Genomic DNA, 27,763 nt, shown 5'->3' with positions numbered 1-27,763 from the left:
GGTTGATTGTCATTTGCTCTCATCCATTGCCAAAATTTTTTTCTCACCAGACAGATTGGACAGATAAATCTCACCATGTGTACACGCCTTTAGATCTTTAGTAACGTGTAAATGATCAATGCTGCAATTAAAGAAACAAGTCCCTCTGAGTTTTATAATATATACTAGCTGTTCTACCCATTCTTCACACGGGAGTTTCTGATTTTCACGGTTGTAAATATAAATGAGTGTTAAAAATGTTGTAAATCTATAGAGCTGTAAATTTGAGACATCTTAATGAAAGTAAATATTAATACATGGTTCTTGGCGTTGCCCAAGGAGCACCTGTAGCAGATATGTTAAAAAGTGTCAGGACCATTTTTGTGGTTTATTAAATTCTACCCACTATAGGAAGAATGATCTGAATGTCCGTTTGGGCGTTATCGTACCTGCAACGCAAGCCATGCATCAGTAATGATGTCATTATGTCAACCCCTTTTCATCCCCTTAGGGGAGGTTTATTACAATTCTAATTATGTCGTTTTCCTATTTCCCACCTGCAGAATACCTATGTTAAATTTAATCTTCCTAACATTTCGGGAAGTAAGAGAATTAGTGATAAGTGAGTGAGTGAGTGAGTGAGTGAGTGAGTGAGTGAGTGAGGGCTTTCGCATTTTTATAGTTTATTAAATTCTACCCACTGGAGGTGCAATTCAAATTTTGATCCGATTGTCCATTTGGGCATTATCGTTCACGCAATGCAAGCCACGCATCGTTAATGATATCATTATGTCAACACCCTTTTCATCCTAAGGGGAGGTTTATTGAAATTCAGATTATGTAGTTTTCCTATTATCCCCCTGAAGAATACCTATGTTAAATTTCATCTTCCTAATTTATCGGGAAACTAGTGAATTAGTGATGAGTCAATGAGTGAGTGAGTGAGTGAGTGAGTGAGTGAGGGCTTTCGCTTTTTTGTAAATTCTACAACCTAGAGGTGCAATCCAAATTTTGATCCAATAGTCCGTTTGGGCGTTCTCGTTCACGCAATGCAAGCCACACATCGGTAATGGTGTTATTATGTCAACACCCTTTTCATCCACTTAGAGGAGGTTTATTAAAATTCTAATTACATCGTTTACCTACTTCCCACCTGCAGAACACCTTTGTTAAATTTTATCTTCCTAACATATAGGGAAGTAAAAGAATTAGTGATGAGTCAATGAGTGAGTGAGTGAGTGAGTGAGTGAGTGGAGTGAGTGAGTGAGTGAGTGAGGGCTCTGGCATTTTTGTAGTTTATTAAATTCTACACACTGGAGTTGCAATCCAAATTTTGATCCGTTTGTCTGTTTGGGCGTTATCGTTAACGCAATGCAAGCCACGCATCGGTAATGACATCATTATGTCAACACCCTTTTTATTCCCTTATGGGAAGTTTATTAAAATTCGGATTACGTACTTTTCCTATTTCTCACCAGCAGAATACCTATGCTAAATTTCATCTTCCTAACATATCCTGAAGTAAGAGAATTAGTCAGTGTTGGACTGGAGCATGAAGGGCCCACCATGGAATGCAGTAGCAGGGTGTTATGCACACCAGTGCCTGCAGGAATGTACTGGTGTTTGAACTGTTATGCAAAACAAATGGACTCACAGACAAACTGGGGAATATGACATAACGTACACAGAAGGTGATAGGGTAACAAAATACACACACAGTGAACAGAGAAGCCCAGAGGCTAAGGAACTGGGTATCTCCCTTGTATTAGAACTGCTCAGATGTAAAAAGCAAGATGTTGTGTTTTAATACGTAGAGAACCCGAAATGCTGTTGCTAAGGGCAACAGCAAAACCCTAAAGGGTTACCAACGGGTGTGGCAGTAAACTCCTTGGTCAGAGATGGAATGATAGACACAAGGAGAGCCTCCACAATCCTGATTCTCACTTGCAGTGCACAGGTTTAAGCTTACTGCCACTAAACTGACCCCTGACACCTAGCACAGTGAGACAGGATTAGACAGGCAAGTGTTAGAATACAGCCGCAAACTTGCTAAGTTCACAGAGTAATAACAGAACCCCAGCAAGCTAAACGACTGACTCCAGTCTTACTGCTAGGTCTGGATTGGCAGAGTGTAATACCAAATCCCCAGGCCTATTTGCAGTAAGCAACAAACAAATACAAAGCTACACAGTACTGGCTAACTTTCATGAACTGACTAACCAACAGAGATTCAGCAGCATCTGCTTACCCTGAAAAGAGGCCTTATAAAGCAGGTGCTGTCCACGCCCCACTCAGACCTCACAGACTGTGAGCACAAAAACCAGCACCGGATCCCCTGCCGTGCACAGAGCCTATAACCACTGCACAGCAAAAGACCCGAACCGGAGTATCAGCTGCGCTCAGGTTACTCCACTAGCACTTGTCTCCCGGTTGCCATGACGACGTGGCAGCACAGGGCAGGAGACCCTAACAGTACCCCCCCTCTGACGAGGGGTCAAAGAACCCCTACCACCGGGTTTATCGGGGAACTGCGAGAAGAAAGAGCGTATCAGTCTGGGGGCATGAAGATCACAACTGCGCACCCACGACCGCTCCTCCGGGCCATACCCCTTCCAGTGCACCAAAAATGACAGCCGACCCCGAACCACCTTGGAGTCAAGAATCCTTTCAACAACAAACTCCCTCTGGCCACGTATCAGAAGAGGGGAAGGTCTTCCACTGGAAGAAGGATTACTAATCGCCAGTTTTAAAAGGGAACAATGAAATGTTTTATTGATACCCAAAGAACGGGGCAGATCTAACTGAAATGCCACCGGATTGATAACCCTGGTGATCTTATAAGGGCCGATGAACCGGGGCCCTAACTTATGAGATGGCTGTCTCAACTTCAAATTCTTGGTAGACAACCAGACGAAGTCTCCTAATTTGAAGCTGCAGGGTCTTTTCCGCTTATCAAAAACCCTTTTGGTCACTAATGACACAGACACAAGGGCTTTCTTCACTTTCCGCCAAATACCTCTAAGGACCGAAACCACAGAGGAACCACCAGGCGTGGAGTCCAGGGGGTCAAAAGAATTGGCCTTAGGATGATGCCCATACACACAAAGGAAGGGAGAGATCCCTGTAGCAGAGTGAGCCGCGTTGTTATAGGCAAACTCCGCCATGGACAGATGAGCAACCCAGTCAGTCTGACACTTGGAGACATAACACCTGAGGAACTGCTCCAAGGACTGGTTCACCCTTTCAGTCTGCCCATTAGACTGCGGATGGTAGCCTGACGACAAGCTGACAGAAATCTGGAGATCGGAACAAAATGCCCTCCAGAATTTGGCCACAAACTGGGATCCGCGGTCAGAGACCACATCAAGTGGCAACCCGTGGAGACGCACAACATGCAGCATAAATAATTCAGACAGGCGTCTGGCTGATGGCAGCCCAACCAGTGGAACGAAGTGCGCCATCTTCGAAAACCTGTCAACGACAACCCAGATGGCTGTCATCCCCGAGGATTTGGGCAAGTCCACCACAAAATCCATTGAAATGTGGGTCCATGGCTTAGATGGGATAGAGAGTGGATGTAATGGGCCAACAGGAACCCCTCTAGGAGTCTTATTTCGGGCACAGATGTCACATGCCCGAACCCACTGATCCACATCCTTAGCCACCGAGGGCCACCACACCGCCCTAGATAGCAACTCCCGAGTTCTGGCAATACCCGGGTGACCTGCCGACTTCTTGGCATGGAATTCCAGGAACACTCGCTGTCTTAACCTAGGAGGCACAAACAAAAGACCTACCGGAAGGTCTGGAGGAGCCTGCTCCTGTGCTCTAAGGACTAATGATAAGAGGTCCTGGGTAATGCCCACTTTAATACATGATGGGGAAACAATGGGCAACGGCTCCTCGGTGGTCTCCTGGATTGGAGCAAAACTCCGCGAGAGCGCATCAGCCTTGATGTTTTTTGACCCAGGGCGATATGTTATCAAAAAATTAAAGCGAGCAAAAAACAAAGCCCATCGTGCCTGCCTGGCATTGAGACGCTTCGCTGACTCTAAATATGCCAGATTCTTATGGTCAGTGAGAATTGAGACCACAAACTTAGCCCCCTCAAGCCAGTGTCTCCACTCCTCGAGTGCATCCTTAATAGCCAACAATTCCCGGTTACCCACGTCATAATTCATCTCGGCAGGCGAAAATTTACGGGAAAAGTAAGCACAGGGATGAAGGCGATTATCAGACACTCCCATCTGAGAAAGCACTGCCCCAATACCCATCTCAGAGGCATCCACCTCCACCACAAAAGGACGCTCTGGATCTGGGTGTCGCAGCACCTTGGCCGAAACAAATGCCCTTTTGAGACCGGCAAAAGCCGCTTTAGCCTCACAAGACCAGTGAGCAACATCCGCCCCTTTCTTAGTGAGTGCCACCAAGGGCGCCACTATAGACGAAAATCCAGCGATAAATCGTCTATAAAAATTCGCAAAGCCCAGGAAACGCTGAAGCGCCTTCAAACTAGTGGGCTGCACCCAATCCAGGACTGCCTGTACCTTGGAACCCTCCATTTGGAAACCTTCTGGGGAGATAATATATCCTAGAAATGCGATTTGCTGAACTTCAAATTCGCACTTCTCCAGCTTCGCCCCAAGCCGGTGGTCTCTGAGTTTCTGGAGGACTAAGCGTACATGCTTCCGATGTTCCTCCAGGGAATGGGAGAAGATTAGGATGTCATCTAAGTATACAACTAAGAATCTATCCAAATATTCCCTGAGCACATCATTCATGAAATCCTGGAAGACTGCCGGGGCATTACAGAGCCCAAAAGGCATCACCAAATATTCATAATGCCCTGAGTGGGTATTAAAGGCAGTCTTCCATTCATCCCCCTCTCTTATTCGGATTAGATTGTACGCACCGCGTAGGTCAATCTTAGAAAAAATGGTGGCAGTACGAAGCTGGTCAAACAAGACCGAAATGAGAGGCAGTGGGTATGAGTTTTTAATCGTGATACGGTTCAATTCCCTGAAGTCGATGCAGGGTCGCAACGAACCGTCCTTTTTACCCACGAAGAAGAACCCCGACCCAACTGGAGACTGTGAAGGTCTGATAAATCCCTTAGCCAAGTTCTCCTGAATGTACTCTGCCATAGCCTGAGTCTCAGGACGTGACAGGGAGTACAACCTGCTCTTGGGAAGCTTAGCATTTGGCAACAAATCAATCGCACAGTCATAGGGGCGATGGGGAGGTAGTACCTCTGCAACTTTTTTGGAGAACACGTCCGCAAAATCTGCATAACACCCTGGCAATCCTGGCAAACTTAGCTGCGAGAGCCTGACTGGAAGGCTCAAGCAACTCCTGAAACAATCAGTACCCCAACTAAGAATCTCCCCAGAGACCCAGTCAAATTGAGGATTGTGGGCCCTTAACCAGGGTAACCCCAACACCAATGGGGCAAAAGTACAGACAGTCACATAAAAGGACAACTCCTCAGAGTGTGTGGCTCCAATAAACAAAGAAATCTGGCTAGTGCAAGAGGTAATTTTACCTTGGGATAATGGTTCCCCGTTTAACCCACAAATCTCAATTTCCGATGCCAAGGGTACTAAGGGAACAGAGTGTTTCAGGGCGAATTGGCGGTCCATAAAAACCCCGTCGGCCCCACTGTCCACAAAGGCCTCAGTCTTGACAGTTTGACCGAGGATCTTCAAGGTCACCGGAATGATAAAAGTCTTCTTGGGAAATTCTGACTTCTGGCCTGACAGGATATTTCCCATCACCCTCAGGCCCTGAAGTTTTCCGGCTTTTCTGGGCATGATACTACCACATGACCTTTATTCCCACAGTACAAACACAACCCCTGCTGTCTCCTCCGCGTCTTCTCACGCGAGGAGAGGCGGGTAGCCCCAATCTGCATAGGCTCCTCAGAAAATTCCTCAGAGTCTGAGGTTCCCTTGGGAAGGAAGGAAATCTCAGTCTCCCTTTCAAGCCTACGCTCTCTCAGCCGTCTATCCACCCGGATGGATAACTGCATGAGCTGATCCAAGCTATCAGGCAAGGGATATTGTACCAGTTGGTCCTTTATCTGGTTAGAAAGACCTCTTCGGTACTGGTGTCTCAGGGCTGGGTCATTCCACTGGGTATCATGGGCCAACCTCCGAAACTCCGTACAGTAAACCTCAACTGGCCTTCGCCCTTGCTTAAGGATCGAAATCTGAGCCTCGGCTGAGGCCGTCTTGTCAGGGTCATCATACAACATGCCCAGTGCCGTAAAAAAAGCATCAACACTTTTAAGCGACGGACAGTCAGGCTGCAACCCATATGCCCAGACCTGTGGGTCTCCTTGTAGCAAGGAAATCACTATGCCCACCCGCTGAATCTCCGACCCAGAAGACTGAGGCCTAAGCCGGAAGTATAGCTTGCAGCTCTCCTTGAAACAAAAGAACTGCGAGCGATCTCCAGAAAAACGATCCGGGAGATTTACTTTCGGCTCCTTAACCCCTGCAGGTGCTGCTGCTGCGGGAGCTCCGCCAGCAGCCTGGGAGGTGTGCATTTTAATGGACAAATCATTAAATTGCCGAGTCAGGACCTGCACCTGATCGACCACCTGTTGCAACGTATTTTGAGGGGTATGCTCCATATTCCCACAAAATTTCAACAGGAGTATTAGGCTGCTGAATATGTTATGCACACCAGTGCCTGCAGGAATGTACTGGTGTTTGAACTGTTATGCAAAACAAATGGACTCACAGACAAACTGGGGAATATGACATAACGTACACAGAAGGTGATAGGGTAACAAAATACACACACAGTGAACAGAGAAGCCCAGAGGCTAAGGAACTGGGTATCTCCCTTGTATTAGAACTGCTCAGATGTAAAAAGCAAGATGTTGTGTTTTAATACGTAGAGAACCCGAAATGCTGTTGCTAAGGGCAACAGCAAAACCCTAAAGGGTTACCAACGGGTGTGGCAGTAAACTCCTTGGTCAGAGATGGAATGATAGACACAAGGAGAGCCTCCACAATCCTGATTCTCACTTGCAGTGCACAGGTTTAAGCTTACTGCCACTAAACTGACCCCTGACACCTAGCACAGTGAGACAGGATTAGACAGGCAAGTGTTAGAATACAGCCGCAAACTTGCTAAGTTCACAGAGTAATAACAGAACCCCAGCAAGCTAAACGACTGACTCCAGTCTTACTGCTAGGTCTGGATTGGCAGAGTGTAATACCAAATCCCCAGGCCTATTTGCAGTAAGCAACAAACAAATACAAAGCTACACAGTACTGGCTAACTTTCATGAACTGACTAACCAACAGAGATTCAGCAGCATCTGCTTACCCTGAAAAGAGGCCTTATAAAGCAGGTGCTGTCCACGCCCCACTCAGACCTCACAGACTGTGAGCACAAAAACCAGCACCGGATCCCCTGCCGTGCACAGAGCCTATAACCACTGCACAGCAAAAGACCCGAACCGGAGTATCAGCTGCGCTCAGGTTACTCCACTAGCACTTGTCTCCCGGTTGCCATGACGACGTGGCAGCACAGGGCAGGAGACCCTAACACAGGGTCCCATGTTTAGGGGTGTGGTCAGTCTCCAGAGGGGGTGTGGCCAGCCCCTACATTGTTTTGTGTAACCATTAGTGAGTGCATGGGCTGTGCCCCTTGACAAATATATAAATACTGCTAGTGCATGCATGATAATGTACCAGATAAATATTGGCAGTGCACTGTAGAGAATACATCATAGTCCTGTGCAGTATAAGGTAACATATGTATAATGTATAATTCAAGAACCCAGTCTGGAACTTGATTTCTAGAGGAGGAGGAGGGGCCCCAGACAGTGGGGCCCACCGGGGTGGGTCCCCTGTACACCTGTGGGCCAGTCCGACCCTGGAATTAGTGATGAGTCAGTGAGTGAGTGAGTGAGTGAGTGCTTTCGCATTTTTGTAGTTGTCACGCTCGGCGAAGATTGAGATTCCGGCAACCAAGCTTGGGCTGGGAGTTCAGCTGACTGTGTAGGAAGTAAACGAGGTGGTTGAATGTAATTCTTCCTCATGAGGTGTCGGCCTAGTAGGTGTAGAGTTGGCTGGCGAGCAGAAGAAAGAGCGAGGACTCTGTAGGAGGTTAACTGTATCTTTAATGAAGAAACAACTGTACACCGATACTTGAGGAATTGAAAGACATGGGAAAAGAACTGGAGTCAATGATTAAACAATTTGAGGAATGGAGCTGAAGATCACCGGTATTTGGGGAACTGAAAAACTGTGGTTTATGATTGGTAGACAAGGCTGAAGAAGGCTGGGTTTTGAAGGTCTGAAAGACTGTGGCTTGTGACTGGTAGAAGAGGTTGAAGGAAACTGGTTTTGAAGAACTGAAAGACTGTGACTTGAGCTTGGAGAGTGAGGCTGAAGAACTCAGATTCTGTAGGAACGAAGACTGTGGCTGGGGCTTGGAAAGCGAGGCTGAAGAACTCAGATTCTGAAGAAACGAAGACTGTGGTTTGGGCTAGCGAGACACCCGCAGGAACTACCGCTTAGTAACCGAAGCCCCTTAACGACCGGGAGCCCGTAAGCACCTCCACGAGTGGCAACGGGTTAAAGCGACAGGACAACAGCAGCGATAGGTCACGGACTGATGATAGCAACTGAAACCGGGGAAACCAGGAGCAGCCTGGGAGCACAGAGCTGGAGCACCTTTCACAGGAAAGTAACTTGAAGCACTGACACTCTCTCCCTGAGCCAACACCCTTTTATAAGGGAAGACTGCACCAGACTGGCTGGAAGCAGAGTGTGAATTCAATTGACAGATTCAATTGACAGATCTTTGGTCTCCAACATGGCCGCCCCCAGCACTGGGGACATTCTCAGCTGCAGCACTTTAGCTAACCCAGCTCCAGCCCCGACTTCCTGAAACAGAGTCACCACCAGAGGCTCTGATGCAGCGACTACCCACCGCAGCGCCCGGCTCACCAAACCCCGGCTCCCGACCTCCGGAAACAGCCGAACACGTGCCCAAGGACCCACTGCAAGCAGCTCCCCGCCATCGCAGCTGCACCAACCACCGGGATGGCAACTCCCGGGAGAACGCACCGGAGGTAAGGCTTCGGATATTGACAGTAGTTATTTATTCTACACATGAGGTGCAATCCAAATTTTGATGCGATTGTCCGTTTGCACATTATCGCTCACGCAATGCAAGCCACGCATCGGTAATGATGTCATTATGTCAACACCCTTTTCATCCCCTGAGGGGAGGTATATTAAAATTCTAATTACGTAGTTTTCCTATTTCCCACCTGCAGAATACTTATGTTACGTTTCAGCTTCCTGACATATTGGGAAGTAAAAGAATTAGTGGTGAGTGAGTGAGTGAGTGAGTGAGTGAGTGAGTGAGTGAGGGCTTTCACATTTATATATATAGATAAAGTCAGGGAAGGAATAATTGGAACTGGCATGTATAACTTGTTTGGTCACAGTCTTAAGCAAACAATCTGTATTAGAAAAGTAAGATCAGTTTCAGAAGGTCAGACAGATAAATGTGCAATAGCTAACACCAACTAAGATAATTCTAGGTTTAAATTGAGAGTACCTACAGTAATTGGCAAGTTTCCAAATACATGCTTCTTAGGCACACAAGACACCTAAATGCGAGCATCTCTGTAATAAATGTCTATTTGGGCACGTTTCACAATAGATTGTTGGGGGAATGCAACAATAGATTCTTTATAGTTTTATAATACTTTTTAATAAAGATGTTTAATATTATAATATGTTTTGGGATTATTAATACAGTATATAGTGGTTCATTGTCAGTAGTCTATTGTATTTTTTGAAGTAAAGTTTATTGGGTTATTTTGTAAGTTGCTTATATCACCTGAATTAAACAGTTATTTTATTAATTATTTGGGAGATCTGCACAATCTCACTGAAAATTGTCATTGCTTGAATATCTCAGATACATTTAACAGTATCAAAGTACATTAAAACAAATGTTTAAAAAATAGAGCAGTTTGTTTATATTGTATCCAAACATTTATTAAAGCTGGTTACACAGTAAAAATGCACAGGAGCTGATTCTGAATTGGGAGAAAAGCAAAAAAGAAAAACCAACAAGTAACTTTGCTCCAGAAGATGCTGATAAAGCAAGACGGCACTCAATGCACTTGTACAAAGAAGACCCATATTAGCACAACAAGTTCTAAGTTTCAGTCCCTCCGGCCTTTTATCAAAGCAGTTGTTACTAAAGTATTATCGGGCACTACATCAATAGACAACAATTTCCTTAATAAAGTGGTTGCGTCCTTTAAATGTGTAAATGTATTTTAAACACAAAAATAAAAAAGTGCATGTCATGATATGAGATAGTGAAATTCATACTACATTATACACTAAGCCCACAGATCGTACATGATCTTAAAACATGATAGTTTTCATCCAATGGCATCTATAAAGGGAATTACCTTACTCCCAGTTTCTGAGGGTCTGTCGTATTACCAGCGATCCCCTAGAAACTGAAAAGCAGCTAAACATTATGATTGACAGGTTTTTCCAGAGGGGATAGCATTTGAAATAGATGGAAACAAAAATACTAAGGCAAAGGCTCTCATGAGAAGTAGAGAAGAAATTCTCAAACCTGTAACACATAATAATTCTGGGAAAGTCATCCCGTGGGTTAATGAATATAATACAAGTAGTCAGCATACCCAAAAAAAGCTAGATAATTATGATACCGTAGCTACATATCCCGATCTGGTTCTACTGCAAAATACTAGAATAATGCTTACACATTAGACGATGTCGTTCTGTGAGCGACGTCGTCTAACGTTTCCCCCTCCCGAGCCGGCCGGTCGGCGGCCGACTGTTCACACTGAGCGATATGACTGCTCAGGGAGGGGCAAAATGAGCGACGTTGCTCATTTTATCGGCAAGTGTGTATGGGCCTTTAGTTATACATGTAGTAGCAGCATTGAGGACTTTGTGGCTAATACCTTTGTGTCAGTTTTTGACTGTTATCCCATTTTTTTAATCGTGAAAATGGATGTAACAAATGTGTGATTACACTGTGCAGTTACAGATGGATCCACATTTATCTTGACCTTTAATAGGATTAACTGTGACTGGCCATTCGGACTAATCCCCTGCTGTAATGACTTAATCCCCTGCTGTATTGTTCTCTGTATTGTATTGCAGTTGAGAACAATAGATGAAGGGTTTATGCTAATAAGTCATGTTGTCTCTAGGCGCAGAAAACTAGTCAACATAACCGTGGACCCATCTGTATCTTGCGCCAGACGAGTATATTTAAAATGAAATGGCCTTTGACATGTAGGTTCTAAATATGTCTTCTATTTATTGTCTTGCCCATGTGGTTTGTCCTACGTGGGCAAGGCAAAGTGAAAATTCAAAGAACGTAGGGCACAGCATCGTTCTGCTATCTGCTTCACCATCAATACAGTTAACAGTGAAAAGCTGGAGGCCCATCATTTTGCATTATTAAAACACACTATGGCCACACTTAGGCATACATGATTGACCAGGTCCCCTCATCTAAAAGGGGAAGTAACAGATCCAAAAAACGATTACAGCTAGAAGGTAAATGGATTTTTGTTTGGGATACATTATACCCTAAAGGACTTAGGATTCATTACAGATTGCTTATGTGATCCTATGTGCAGTTTCCTGATGGTGGGGAAACTGCACATTGGTAGGACCCATTCTGCACATGTGCAGAACAAACCCTGCAGTCGCGGTGCACATATGTGTACGCCTTTGCCTGACTGACAGGCAGAGGCGTTCGCGGGGAGGGATGGGGGCGGATGGCGTTCAGGAAAACAGGCCCGTGTCGCCCCCTGTTTTTCAGGAGTGGCAAGGCCAAAGAGTGAGTCGCAGTTTCCTTGGCCCCAGAAGCCGCACTGTGACGGCAAGGCTGAGTAAGCTAAAGCTTACTCAGTCTGCCATCGCAGATGAATATCACAAATAATGCAATCGCATTGCAAATGCAAGGAGGAGGTGTTGTGCACCTCCTCATGCATTTGCATTGCTAAGGACTGCGAATACAAAGTTGCGGCGAGCAGCTTTGTATTTGCAATCCTTAATGAAACAGGTGCTTAATTAGTCATTGGGTCTCAACTATTTTTGGTAGGGATATTTTTGTCCAGGATTTATTAAGAATATACTAGGTTTTTTGTGAGTCCATATGAAGTTGTAATTGTTTTTTTACTGTAACTGACATAGGGCATTTTGCTGCAGCTGAGGAGTCCATTTGCAGTGCAGCTAAGTTGACTTTTCTATTTCATTTACGGAATGTTATATTTTTATTTTTAATATATTTCATTAGTGTGGTGCACTGGAGAATATCTTTTATATTATTATTATTATTATTATTATCTTTATACAGTACTATTATTTTTATATGGTGCAACAAGGGTTCTGCAGTGCCTAACAAAGAACACAAATAAATTAATAAAAACAAGAAAAACAGTGACTTACACTACAAGAAAAAAAATATAATAAATAAGATCAATAGATCAATTTATCAAGAGAGCGCATTATCAATTTATTATATCAATAAATTTCCATAAAAATTACACATATTAAAACACACACACACACACACACACACACACACACACACACACACTGGCGTAAGTTTGTCCCAGTCGCCCGGAGGCATGATAAATGTTGGTGCCCCCCCTACATATACACACACATACCATATGTAACTATCCGGCACTCAGGGTGAACAGTAGTAGCGTGCTCAGGTACCTTTCCCAATAGTAATATAGATACACATAGAAAGTGGACGCACTCCAAGTCAGTCATTACAATAAAACAGACACCAGCATACCATTATAGTACACCTACAGTGCTCTCTCACCCGCCAGCAGGTCTCGATGGAGATGCTTTGGCGCAGCGGTGTGCCGATATATATAAAAAAAACACACAAACACCTCATTCACTTAAAAACACACACGCCTCTTTCACTTAAACACACACACACGCCGCTTTCACTTAAACACACACATGCCTTTCACTTAAAAACACACACATGCCTCTCACTTACATATGGCTCTTTCACTCACACATACACACCTCCTTCACTTAAAAACACACACACACACACACACACACACACACACACACACACACACACCGCTTTCACTTAAACACACACATGCCTCTCACTTACACACACACATGCCTCTCACTTACACACACACGCCTCTCACACACACATTCAGAAACGGACACCCCTCCATATATTTGTAAGGTAGCGAAGCGTGTACCCAGACCAGGTGTGTGCTCTGTACATAGTCCTGTAGAAATGCTGGAATGCCCCTTTAATCCTTGCCTCTCACTTACACACACACACACACACACACACACACATGCCTCACACACACACACACACACACACACACACACATGCCTCACACACACACATGCCTCTCACTCACTTACATACACACACACACACACACACACACACACACCTCTCACTTACACACACACACACACACACACACACGCCTCTTTTACTTGAACACACAACTTTCTTTAAACACACACACACCTCACTTAAAAACATGCACACACAGAACACAGTGCTGCCAACATTTATTAAAGCTTGAGGCAAGTGCTGCCAGTGCCTACCTTTGGCTATCATCAGCCTGACGGAGGAGCAGAGAGCTTCCCTGGGCTGGCTTGCTTAACTGGAAGGGCCCGGGAGGAGCTGCGCTCTGGAGCTCCCCCTAGCTGCAGCCAGTGCCAGCTCTCTGTATATAAAGGAGGCAGCTTCCGTGTCACTGACACAGCTCCTCCGTCTGTAAGAATCATGAAAAAAAAATTAGCAACGGCAGTGGCGGAACTAGAGAATGGTGGGCCCAGGTGCAACAATATGCATTGGGCCCCCCTCCCATATTATAAATAGGTGAAGTGCATCACCCAGAAAATTGAGTTTTGTCTCACTGAGAAGGGTGTCGTCATACAATAGTACTCTAAAGTCACGTTGCGCCACACAGTAGAGATCTTTATACATGGTACATCACACAGTAGTGATCCTTGTACACGGTACATCACACAGTAGAAGCCTTATACATGTTATGTCACACAGTAGAGAGCATTATACACGTTACGCCACACAGTAGAGAGCATTATACACGTTACGTCACACAGTAGAGAGCCTTATACATGTTACGCCACACAGTAGAGATCCTTATACACGTTACGTCACACAGTTGAGAGGCTTATACACGTTACGTCACACAGTTGAGAGGCTTATACACGTTACATCACACCGTAGAGAGCATTGTACACGTTACGCCACACAGTAAAGATCCTTATACACGTTATGTCACACAGTAGAGAGCCTTATACATGTTACGTCACACAGTAGAGATCCTTATACACGTTACGTCACACAGCAGAGAGCCTTATACATGTTACGCCACACAGTAGAGATCCTTATACACGTTACGTCACACAGTAGAGAGCCTTATACACATTACGTCACACAGTTGAGAGCCTTATACACGTTACGCCAGTGTCTACCTGATGTGCATACCAACATTAACTACGAGGAATGTGAGCTAGATAGAAACAGATGTAGCCAGCCTCATTTTTGCCGTGATGCGTTGGTATGGGCGTACGCATTGCGACAAGCTTCAGTGAACGCTGTGCTGCGCTAAGTTGCAGCCGACGTTCTCTCTATAGCGCACGCACATTTCATAGACATGGGAACACTAGTCGTGAGTGTGGCTATATACAGTATACTGTATATACACACATAGTAAACACACACACACACAGCAAAATACATATACACACACACATCCATAGCAAAAACGTACACACACACACACTACTAAACACACATAGCAAAACACATATATACATACACAAACACACACCCATAGCAAAAAAATACAGTATACATACACCAATAGCAAAATACATACACACCCCCATAGCAAAACCACACACATACATCCCTAGCAAAACACATACACCCATAGAAAACACACACAGCTAAATACATACACACACAGCCAGCATTTGCATGTGTGTACAACATACTTTGCACCTCCTGGCTCCTGTAAGGCTCCTCACTGCGGCTGAGCCGATGTCTCCCAGTCCTCACTCTCCACACACACTGCTGCCGTCAGGGCCGGTGCAAGGTTTCTCGACACCCTAGGCAAAACTTTAACCTACTGCCCCCCCCATATCATTATTACATATTCTTTATAAGGCGTTACAAGTGTTTTGCAGCACCGTACATACGGCACACCCCAGAACAATACAGGGTTCACAGAACCTAACATTACAGTGACTAAAAAACTAAAACCAGAGCACAGGTAACAAATAGCATCACAATTCTCAGTACACAATATTATTTTATCTATTAATAGTTTCTTATATAGCGCAGCAAAATCCGTTGCGCTTTACAATTGGAAACAACACTAATAAAACAAAACTGGGTAATAACAGAGAGGTAGGGAAGCCCTGTTCGCAAGCTTACAATCTACAGCTGAGATACAAGGAAGCAATCGGTGCACCACTACGGGCAGGCAGCCACTGGAAGAGATGAATTATGAACTGACGACATCGCCACCACGGATCCCATCACAGCCCCCCATACTCCGCCATTACAGTCCAGGTCACCAGGATATCCATACTTGAGTCCAGATAGCTAAATCAAAGTGAGGTACTAAATCACCTGTGCTTAAGCATGGCTACTAAGCCACCTGTGCTCAAGCATGGCCATCCCCAAACCCGGACTGGATGGCGGAGTATGCGAAATTCTGTCTCACATTTAAAAAAGCCAGATCCAAACAAAAATACATTGAAAATGCCAGACCCATAAGCAAATTGAAGAAGCCAAATCCACATAAAGATACACGTAAAAAAACAAATCCACATAATACATTGAAAAAAGGCAGATTCACTAAAAAAACATAAAAAGCCAGATTCACATAAAAATATATTGAAATCGACAGATTCACACAAACCACATTGAAACAAACTAGATCTATATACAAATACATCTAAAAAAAAATCCAGTTTTACATAAAATACACCAGAAATTTCTCATCCACATAAAGACATGTTGAAAAAAAGCCAGATCCCTGATGCAGATCCACACAATAGACCAAAACAAAGTCAGATTCACCAAAAACACAAAGCCAGATCCACATAAAAATACACAGAAAGACGCTTGATCCAGAAAAATACACAGAAAAAAAATCCAGATCCACTGAAAATTAACTAACAAAAAAAACAGATTCACACAAAACAACACCCAAAATGCCAGATCCACATTGAAATACATCTATAAGTTTCAGAGGCAATGTGGTAACAGGTTGGTGGACAGATGCAGCGGGGCGATGGACTGCGACTGGGAGACTGAGATCATGGGGCGATGGAATGCGACCTGTGGGCAGATGCATGGGGCAACTGGCTGCAACCAGTGGACAGATGGTGTGAGCGGGTGGCAGACTGTACCAGGCGAGAGCCCGTGAGCAGGGGCAGTAGGTGTGTGGGTACAGGCTGCGACCGTGAGGCAGAGGTCCCTGGGCGATGGGCTGTGACCGAGGTGAGCACATTCCTGGTCATGGGTGTCGGGCTGCAACTGCGGGGCAGAGGCTTTGGGCTGACGGGCCCTGACTATGGAGGCAAAGGGTGTGGGGTGATGGACTGTGATTGGCTGTGACCAGGGGACAGAGGAACCAATGGATGCCGACCGGGAGACAGGGACATAGGACATGAGTAGGAAGAGGAAGGGCAGAAAAAAAATACAACAAAAATGCCAATTTAACCACTCCCACAGTTCAAAAACACACCCCTGCGGACGTTACAGGGTGCCACACACAGAGGCAAAGGGCGCACAGTGTGTCCCACAAGGAGGGGGGAGGGGGCACAGGGCGCCATAAACACAGAGGTGCAGGGGGTGCAAAGTGAATCACACATGGGGGTGGCAGCAGGACAGGGTTTCACACACACAGGGGCAGAGGGTGTACAGTGTGTCATACATGGGGGAGGGGGGCACAGTGTGTCACACACACAGGGGCAGAGGGTGTACAGTGTGTCATACATGGGGGAGGGGGGCACAGTGTGTCACACACACAGGGGCAGAGGGTGTACAGTGTGTCATACATGGGGGAGGGGGGCACAGTGTGTCACACACACAGGGGCAGAGGGTGTACAGTGTGTCATACATGGGGGAGGGGGGCACAGTGTGTCACACACACAGGGGCAGAGGGTGTAGAGTGTGTCATACATGGGGGAGGGGGGCACAGTGTGTCACACACACAGGGGCAGAGGGTGTACAGTGTGTCATACATGGGGGAGGGGGGCACAGTGTGTCACACACACAGGGGCAGAGGGTGTACAGTGTGTCATACATGGGGGAGGGGGGCACAGTGTGTCACACACACAGGGGCAGAGGGTGTACAGTGTGTCATACATGGGGAAGGGGGGCACAGTGTGTCACACACACAGGGGCAGGGAGGCACAGGGGGCCACACACCATGGTGAGGGGAAGAGGACACACAGACACACACACACAGAGGCAGGGTGTACAGGGGCCACACACGGGAGGGGGGGGGGCAGGAGGGCACAGGTCTCTCCAGTCACTCACCGTCACATTGTCCAGTCAACCTCAGGTGCAGTGTAGCTTACTCCCGCGGATCCAGACACAGCACGAAGAATGCATTCGCTGCCTCACGTTCAGCCAGGAGACGTCCTCCTAGTACTCACCTGGCCCTGGGTGCTCCTGCTGTCAAAGTCAGAAAAATATCACGCTACACACTGCCATATTTGCACCTCATGCGAGTGCCTGTTGCACGTTCATGAGCCCTGCCGTGCGTGCGCATACTCGCCGCTGCGGGCACCCGCAGGCGCACGGTGTGCGCATTTACGGTAAAGTTTATGTGCGTCTAGCGGGCGACTCGTTCGTAACATATTTTAACCATATAATGTATTTTGTAGATTATGGTCCCTTTGATAGAATCTGAAAGTTTAGTTAATGTAGCATGTTCATAGACAAAGAGATCCCTCTTTGTTTGATACGAAGGGTCAGACAGAGGTTATACAGTGGTGTTTAGTATCCATCGGAGGAGTATTTAATTAGCAATATTCCGGTGTTGGTTTGAAGCAGATTAATCGCTCGTGCGAATAGTTATGGACATAAGAAGTTTATGGACATTTGCTATTATTTGCACTTTATTATCCATGCGGCGGGAAACCTAGTTTCCCACCCACCTGAGCAGTTGGAAATAGTCACAGCCCACCTGTATGAATCAACCTATGACCTTTTGTTATAATGCGAAGACGAATTCCTGTGTCCAATGAACAATAAGAATATAGGGACCATTGTACTGTATTATGTGTAGGGTATAAAAGGACAAGCCGATCTGGGCCAGCTCTCTATTCTCTTCAACGGTTCTCACCACTGATAATCGGGAGCTGGATATCCAGAGGCGCATGCGATTGTTTCCCTTGAGCGTAAGTTTCTCCGCAACCATATTGCCTTTATTGTTATTGTGAGCCATATCTCTCTCTCTCTCTCTTCTCCTCTTTCTCTCTCTTTCTCTTAAGTGTTATTGTACTGCTATTGTATTTCATGTGTAGTTATCTGGTTAGGTAGTCAATGTTATTTTGGTAGTGTATGACTTGTATTGTATTATTCTTTTGCAAATAGAACGTTCATATAAGGTGTTAGAACCTAATACCGGTATCTGTGTATTTATTATATTTCTAAGCATTCTCAGAGCGTCGGAGACGCTCGTACAGCTTTCAAGTTAATAAGGTTACACTGTGTTACATTTACACCCTATCACTGCACCAAGGTTTATTGCATAAATACATTGTTTATGGTATAGTTATAAAGGTTTAACATTGTGAGCATCAGCGCCGCTTGTGATCTCCTCGTGGTCCCAAGCGTCCGCTACGCTAGTAGCATATCATTACGTTAGTCGGCAGCCTATAGCGTGCCTGCCTGTGATCTCTTGGCCGTGAGCGAACGTGACGCTCGAGCGTCTCGACTACGGCTAAGCGATTGTTACGCAACGTGCGTACCCTTACGGTATACCATACGCCAATAGCGTACTGTGTTCTTTCACCTTTTAGAGGGTTTTAAGTAAGATAAATATTAGGCTTTATCACTGCCATGTGGGAGACTGATAGAGGGGGGGGAGCTGGTGACAAGATGAAGGAGGGGAGGGGGGGGAGGCAACATGTGTGAGCCCAATTGCGAGGGGAGGGGGATACTACTAACAAGATACAGGAGGGGGGGCAACATGTGGGAGCTAAATTGCGGGGCGGGGGGAAGCTAGTAACAAGATGCAGGAGGGGGGCAGCATGTGGGAGCCCAATTGCTGGGGGGGGGGAGCTGTGGGAGCTCAATTTCGGGGCGGGGGGAACCTATTAACAAGATGCAGGAGGGGGAGTGGAAAGGCAGCAGGAGCGGGAGCCCAATAACCGTGGGGGGAGCAGGTGACAAGATGCAGGAGGATGGGGATGCAGCAGGTACCATTCGGTGAGGGGAGCCAGTCACAGGATCTCATGGAGAAGGGGGGAGCGCGGACAACAAGTTGCAGGAGCCGATCGTGGGGGGGGGGGGCGTGGGGGAGAGCGTCGGAGCGGGTAACAAGCCCAGTGGGTGACTGATCCTTAAGCCAAAACTCAGGGGGGGACGCCGGATCGGGTAACAAAATGCGGCAGCGGATGACTGCTTCCACAGCCCAAATGCAGCGGGGGGGGGCGCCGGAGCGGGCATCATGACGCCGCCGCAGGAGACAATCGCGGGGGGAACGCCAGTGCCAGCTCGTAATGATAATGTGGGACTACTCGGGAGCACATGCTGCAGCAGCCTGTTTGAACACTCCACTATGCAGGGCGGCACTGCGGCGGTATGTGTATCTATGCCGGGTGCTGCTATCACAGAGGTAGGGGTGGGGGTGGGGGGCAGCAGGGTTGTAGAAACAGGACTCCCTCACACAGTCAGTCACTCATGTTGTAGACAGACTGACTTGGCGGGCGCCCACGAGCTGCTCCTCATCTCTTAAAGCGTTCACTCTTTCATTCAATGGGCGGTGCCGCCCTCCAGTGGTCGCCGCCCATAGGCAGCTGCCTAAAGCTGCCTAGTGGTAGCGCCGGCCCTGGCTGCCGTGACTGTCCCTCCTCCCTCCTTCCTCCCAGCATTCAGCGGTGGCAGAGACCTGGAGTGTGGAGTAAGAAGCAGCAGCGTGGTGCCGAGATGAAAGGTGATGAGCTCACCCTTCTCACTTGCTGGCGCTGTGCGCTCACGTCCGACGGCTACCTCCTGTGTTAAGGCCTGCAGCGCAGCGACGGCAGCGTGTAATGAGTCAGTGTGACTCATTACACTGCTGCCGGCTGTGGGCCCCTTCTTAGCGCTGAGCCTCGGTGCATTGCACCGCTTGCACAGGCGCAAGTTCCGCCGCTGAGCAGCGGCGATCAGGCAGCGGGAGACAGTGGAGGAAATGTGCCCCCTGCAGGTCAGGAGCCCGGCGGCAGCCGACTCCACTGCCTCCCACAGTTCCGCCCCTGCACACACACAAACAGTAAAAAAAATTATGATGAGCATAAAAGGGCTAATTGTTAAATGCTTGTAACAAACAGTATACCGTTCACGTCTCCTTTAGGGTACACCTGTTATTGACAAGTTGAATCCCTGTTGCTAGAATCAATAAGCATTGTCCACCTTATGACGCTTTCACAGGTAATAGCACAGAAGGACTATATATGGTGAGGAGACACACAGTGTAGTATGATTCAAAGCCCTGATGCTGTAAGCGCTGGAAATCACAGCGTTATGCTTGACCCATCTCTGCAGAATGCCGTTGCACTTGTCATATGTAGGAGTTCAATGTACTGCCATTGCATATCGGCAGAGAAACGTGTAAGGAAGGAGAAATAGGCATTTTGGATTTGCACTGAATTTACTCTCAGCGGGTCACTGAGTGTTTTGGAGTTCATTCTTCCCAACCATAAAGCTGGTGAACCAAGAAACGGCAGGTACGCTAAATTACCTAACCAAGAGGTCTGCAAATAAAACTGCTCTCCCGGCTGGAAGTAATACATTGAACTCCTATACATGACAAGTGCAGCGGCATTCTGCAGAGATGGGTCAGGCGTAACGCTGTGATTTCCAGCGATTACAGCGTCCTCCCTGCCCTGCCTCTTAGAGATGTTATTTGAACGCAATCAGGGCTTTGAATCGTACTACACTGTGTGTCTCCTCTTCACATATAGTCCTTCTGTGCTATTACCTGTGATAGCGTCATAAGGTGGACAATGCTCATTGATTCTAGCACCAGGGATTCAACTTGCCAGTAACAGGTGTACCCTAAAGGAGACGTGAACGGTATACTGTTTGTTACAAGCATTTAACAATTAGCCCTTTTATGCACATCAAAAGGATTGGATCCAGCTGAATTAAGGAATTTATAAACAAATGGTGATAATAACCACTCCTTATTCATTATAGGAGCTATAGTTTTTATTGCTTTTACAGAGTAATATTGTATGTAATATTTTATTGTATGTTTGTGTGTGTATTTTAAACTGTGTCATTTTTATGGAAATTTATTGATATAATAAATTGCTAATGCGCTCTCTTGATAAATTGATCTATTGATCTTATTTATTCTATTTTTTTCTTCTATACTATTAGCAGGACAGTACTGCTAAATTGGGAGCGGCTTTACAATTATAATTATATAATAATTAGTTAAGCTTGGTGGCTTGGAAGCGCTGGGACTTTGTTGTACTTACACTACAAGACAATGTAGAACAAGTACATGGTATACAAATATTTCTGCATCAATGGATATGACACTGCAATAAGCATCAGGTTTGCCGAAATGAGGGCTTGGTGCCGTTGCAAGGAGTATGAAGTAAGAGATAGTCTAAGTAAGAGAAGAAAAGCAGAGGATGGAAGAGGACCCTGCTCGTGAGAGCCTACATTCTGAAAGGGAGAGGCAGACAGACAATGATGACACTGACGGGTTAGATAGTAAGCATGGAACAGAGGCTTAGGATGAGAGGTAGCTGGGTTTGAAGAAGGGATGTGTCTTGAGAGCCCGTTTGAAGTTTTGCGGAGAAGTAGAAAGTCTGATGGGGAGTAGAAGAGAATTCCAGAGATAGAGAGCAGCACATGCAAAATCTTGGAGGCAGGAATGGGAGAAAGTAATCAGTTGGGAGATGAGGCAGCATGCATTTGTGGTGCGAAGAGCACGGGCAGTAATGTAAAGAGAGATAAGGCCAGATATGTAAATGGGAGAGGAATGAGTGAGGGTCTTATAACTCAGTGTGAGAAGCTTGAATTTGATTCTAAAGCTCATGTGGGGCTTGTAAGAGTGGGGAGGTGGAAGTAGTACATTTGGAGAGGAAGATCAGCTGAGACGCAGCATTGAGGATACATTGGAGTACATAGAGGGCTTTGTCAGGGAGGTCAGATAGGAAATTATAGTAGTTCAATTTGGAGATGACCAGTGAGTATATATGGAAATATTTTGGATATGGAAATGGCAGGACTGTGAGAGGGACCGAATGTGTGACTAAAAGGAGAGGAAGAGTCAATGATAACTACAAGGCAGCTCACTTTGTGGCTAGAGGAGATATGTGTGCCATCAATAGATAATGAAAGTGTTGGAATTGAAGTTATGTGGAAGAGTGGGAAGATGATCAACTCAGTTTTCGCCATGGTAAGTTTAAGAAAGCACTGGGACATCCATGAAGAGGTAGTAGAGAGACAGTTGGAGGTAGGAGAGAGAGGTAGAGGTCAGGAGAGGAAAGGTAGATTTGAGTATCATCAGCATAGGGATGATGAATGATGTAAAAAGAGCTAATGAGCTTACCTAAAGAGGATGTATAGAGAGAGAACAGGAGACGTCCAAGAACAGAACCTTGAGGTACACCAACTGTTACTGAAAGTAGGGGGGAGATGGAATAACTGTAGAAAGGAGTGGTCAGGGAAAGGAGGGGGCAGGTTGTTGAGGGTATAGTGGTATGTGATGTTCTGACATATGGAATCAATTTTGGATGTAAAGTAGGTGGCAAAGTCAAGGGCAGAGTGTGAGGAGGGTACTTGAGGTGGGGGGGGGCAGAGGAGGGAGTTAACAGTGGTGAAAAGATGTCAGAGAGTTGAAGACTGGGTAGAGATGAGGTTCTTGAAAAATAACTGTTTAGAGAGAGAAAAGGCAGCACTGTGGGATGATGGATGACAGCATACATTTGAAATGGAGGAAGTTCGCCTTACAGCGTGATTTCCTCTACTGTCGCTCAACAGTATGTGAACATTTTTATCTGGCCAGGGGCATATCTAGAAAGGAAGAGGCCTGTGTGGAGGCGCCAGCAGCGCTTAAGCTCTGGGCACTGTCCTAGAGCCTAAAGCGCATGCACAGATCTCCAGGAAAATGGTAATTTTCCCAGTGATTTCCCTAGTGCTCATGCGCAAAACATTGGGAAACTGGTGCTGCGTTATTTCCACAGTGATTTCTGCAACACTGCAGCCGCGCCATGGGGCTCCAAAGGTTAAGTATTAAAAATAATGAGTGCAGGTTGTTCAGTGTGGGTCCCCCTGGACCCCTGGGGACCGTGTGCACTGCACACACAGCACCCATTATAAATACGCCAGTGTATCTGGCAAGTTTGGAATGCCAGGGTTGAGGTATTGATCTGCAAGGATGAACAGAGTCAAGAGCAGAACTAAGGGAGGCATTGTATAAGGAAGTGGCTTGTTCACAGCAGGATAGAGCGAGAATAGTAGAGATAAGGAATCGTTTAGTGCACTGGGGCCCGCCTCTGTCCAGGGGCCCGAAGCATGTAATGAGTCAAACTGACTCATTACATGCCACTGTGTGCTGCGGGCAACCGCTGCCCGCAGCACACAGCCGCCTGGAGAGAGAGGAGAGGAGTGCAGCAACACGGGGGGGGGGAGGAGGAGGGAGCCGGAGGAGGGAGCCGCAGCGCTTTGTTACTGGTTGAGGCTCTGCTGCTGCTGTCCCTCTGCTTCACTATAGGCTGCCCTCCACCGCTGTGAAAGCTGGGAAGCGCATCCCAGCATTCACAGCGGCGGAGAACAGCCTATAGTGAAGCAGAGGGACAGCAGCAGCAGCGCCTCCACCAATAACACAGCGCTGCTGCGGCTCCCTCCTCCTCCTTCTCTCCTGCCTGGGATCTCTGGAGAAGCTGCACCGAGGAGCCTGAGCCAGCGGAGAGGGTAAGTATAATTCTTTCTTTCTTTCTTTCTCTTTTTCTTTCTCTTTTTCTTTCTTTCTCTTTCTTTCTTTATGTGCAAAAAGGGGGACTGTCTGCCGTAATGTGTAAAAAAGGGGGAATCTGCCTGCCGTGATGTGTAAAAAGGGGACGCTGTCTGCCGCAATGTGTAAAAAGGGGGAATCTGCCTGATGTAATGTATAAAAAGGGGGAATCTGCCTGCCGTGATGTGTAAAAAGGGCACGCTGTCTGCCGCTATGTGTAACAAGGGCACGCTGTCTGCCGTTATGTGTAAAAAGGGGACGCTGTCTGCCGTTATGTGTAAAAAGGGGACGCTGTCTGCCGTTATGTGTAAAAAGGGGACGCTGTCTGCCATTATGTGTAAAAAGGGGACGCTGTCTGCCGTTATTTGTAAAAAGTGCACGCTGTCTGCCTCTTTGTGTAAAAAGGGCACGCTGTCTGCCTTAATGTGCAAAAAGGGGACGCTGTCTGCCGTAATGTGTAAAAAGGGGAATCTGTCCACCGTAAGGTGTAAAAGGGTCTCTACCTGGTGTAGTGGTGCTACTGTGCGGCGTAATTTGAATAATGGAGACTACTGTGCACCGTTTTATGAATTGGTATTATTTTGTGGCCACACCCCTTCCACGCAAAGCCACGCCCCTATGTATTTTTGTGCGCGCCTACGGCGTGCACTGCCCCTGTTTTGCATGCAGGGGTGGTGCTCCGATGCCGTTTCTTGCACACGGTGCTAAAATGTCTAGTTATGGCACTGTTGCTAGGTATCCATTTCTCTGGCCCTGAGCAGGTCCCCCTCACCAGATCCTCTCCAGGGGTGAGGGGGTGGACTTGGATGGGCTGGGGGGGGGGGGGGGGGCAAAGCATTTTGTCGCACCTGGGTGATGGTAGCTTTAGGAGCAGAGGTGGAGAAGCAAAGAGGGATAAGTTAAAAGAGAGCAGGTGTTGGTCAGAAAGGGGAAAGGGGCAGTTGGTGTAGTCAGAAATATCACAACAGTGAGTGAAGACAAGATCAAGTGAGTGCCCATATCACTTATTTATTCCATGCATATTTATTTAATGATGGTTCTTACTATTGCATGCTACACCCTGATATATTTATGTTTGGATGGCCATGCAGAGACATACCTATCTGTAGATAGAAATTGAGTATAAAGTTTGATTTGATTTTTTTTTACCACTGTTTTGTATAGTGATTTTATAATAAGGTATTTTTTTATCACATTTGGCAAGGTTACTATAGTGATGCATCCATGGTGCTGGATGGAGTCAGATGATGTCACTTCTGGCAATCTGCCGCAACCAGAAGTAGATGGGCCAGATATCAGTATGCCCTGCACATGGAGGCAGCTGCAGGGATCTGGGAGGTAAGCTATTTATTCGTGTCACTGTCACATTGTTCTTTTGTTTGCAGCCTCAAGAAGGGAGCACATCCCCGAAATGTTGATGAAAAAATGCACTTTTGCCACTGAAATACCATACAAGACTCTGAGTGCTCTATTGCTGTACTAGGGGTGTTACCCCTTGTGGAGGTCACCGGAGCAAGTTACAGTCCTGTTTGAACTGTCAGAGTGACAGATTCATGCTTGGATTTAAAAATATGACTATAATATGTATGGGGTAGGTTGTCATAATTATTGCTTAGAAGAGGAAAAAATGTACACTCTTAGTAGTTAATTTTTTTAGTTTTTATGCGTGATTTATGTTAGGATTATAGTAGGGGTAACAGGGACGGTCGTTCCATGGCTCCCACATAATAGGGGTACCCACACACTTTTCCCCAGTCTCCCCACTCAGTGGCGGATCGATTGGCAGTGGGCAGTCAGACTGACTTATGTTACATATGAAAGTGACTGGTGTTACATTTCTGTCCTCAGTCAAAGGGCTTGATACAAATTATTGAAACCTGGAGAATCCACTTGAATTAATAAATGTAGGCCAATTGTGTTCTTGATTAACTGTGAAGATATGTATAATATTTCATCTGGTGATAATTGCCATATAAAATACGTTTATAAAAAAACATGAAAATTAGCCATTTTTGCATCTACTTCAGCAAGTTCCATATATGTTCAGTGAATACACATGCAGGAAATCTATACACAATAAATATATTGATTTTTAATTCTCACACAATATACTATGATCTTTTAGCAGCATAAATGTACTAAAATGTTACCGGTTATGTGAAATTTAATTGTCATGTTTTCTGTCCTATATTTCATGGAATGACTTAGATAGCTAGATAGATAGATAGCTAGATAGCTAGATAGCTAGATAGATAGATAGATAGATAGATAGATAGATAGATAGATAGATAGATAGATAGATAGATAGATAGATAGATAGATAGATAGATAGATAGATAGATAGATAGATAGATAGATAGATAGATAGATAGATAGATAGATAGATAGATAGATACTAAATTTACCAGGAGAATGCTCCTATAAATGATATTAATTAAATCTCTAAAATGTGCATACTGAATCTCTTTATACCTTAAATCAATAAAACTTGGAGATGTTCGGGAGTTAATGATGTCTTAAAACCTTGGTGTACTTCAGTGTTTCCCAACCTCGGTCCTCAAGGCACACTAACAGTCCTGGTTTTAGTGATACCCAGGCTTGAACACAGGTGACTTAATTAGTACATCAGTTATTTTGATTTAACCATCTGTGCTGAAGCCTGGATATCACTAAAACCTGCACTGTTGGTGTGTCTTGAGGACCGCGGTTGGGAATGCCTGGTGTACCTAATGGATGACTCTGTGAACAAGATTCTTCCTTGAATGGCTTTAGGATGGCTTCAAATGGAGTTACTCAGAGCATCCTCAGCAATGTGCTACTTCCTAGGGCTGCTGACTCCACCCCCTAGGCATGACCTCATGATATCACAGGTTTAAGGGTTGAGCTGACGCCCTGTTACTGCACTGGATTATAATAATTGATATATTAAAGAACTCTAAATATATATACATTTTACAATCCATTTTCTCATTAAGGAAATGTGTACTTTAATTTGTTATCACAATACAGAATAGCATATCATTATTTTGAATGAAAAAAAAATGTCTGTACATATTATGAACATTTTATACATTAATGCAAATATCTTTTTCATCTACAGTACTCTGAGGTTTTTACTTCAAGGAATTTTAGAAGGCAAGTTCAGAATGTACTGCAGTACAACCCCACCTTCTGGCTAAATAACAAATTACTAGTTGTCAATGTATCTAAGTAAAGCTGAATAAAACATGTCAACAAAATATTTTTCAGAATACTAACATAGATCTTATCTTATTTTAAAGCGATAGGCAGTTATAACACCATTTTATTAGTAAATCAATTGTTCATAAAAGCCTCTTTTGCCCTCCTTTGAGGTCAATCCAAACAATACACGAGAGCACATCTGTAACAGTGGGGAACAGCTGAATGCCTGTAAGCTGCGTGGGCTGACTGTTTTTCTCTCTGTGTAGATGTGGATGCCAGCATGGCTTAAGATGTAGAAAGGAAGGTAGTGCTGGTTAACAC

The 27,763-nt window shown here is 45.7% G+C and overlaps 1 long non-coding RNA gene across 7 annotated transcripts in view; it reads right to left on the bottom strand.

The window, feature by feature from the left end:
- LOC134935417 (uncharacterized) overlaps positions 1-27,763 on the bottom strand; it is a 132,516-nt gene that overhangs the window by 80,303 nt on the left and 24,450 nt on the right. The window contains exons 1-2 of one of the 7 annotated variants that reach the window (XR_010180126.1): positions 13,632-13,780; positions 10,439-10,489 (exon numbers count right to left, since the gene is read on the bottom strand). The exons of 5 other annotated variants lie outside the window; for them this stretch is intronic. This is a non-coding gene — a long non-coding RNA (uncharacterized LOC134935417). Of the gene's footprint in view, positions 1-10,438; positions 10,490-13,631; positions 13,781-27,763 lie in introns of those variants that run through there. One more of the 7 variants, XR_010180127.1, reaches the window with a different exon arrangement.

This window comes from Pseudophryne corroboree, chromosome 6, assembly GCF_028390025.1.
Source record: "Pseudophryne corroboree isolate aPseCor3 chromosome 6, aPseCor3.hap2, whole genome shotgun sequence".
NCBI classification, from domain to species: domain Eukaryota; kingdom Metazoa; phylum Chordata; class Amphibia; order Anura; family Myobatrachidae; genus Pseudophryne; species Pseudophryne corroboree.
The sequence above is the reverse complement of the archived record's forward strand: the minus strand, read 5'-3'. Positions and strand labels throughout refer to the sequence as shown.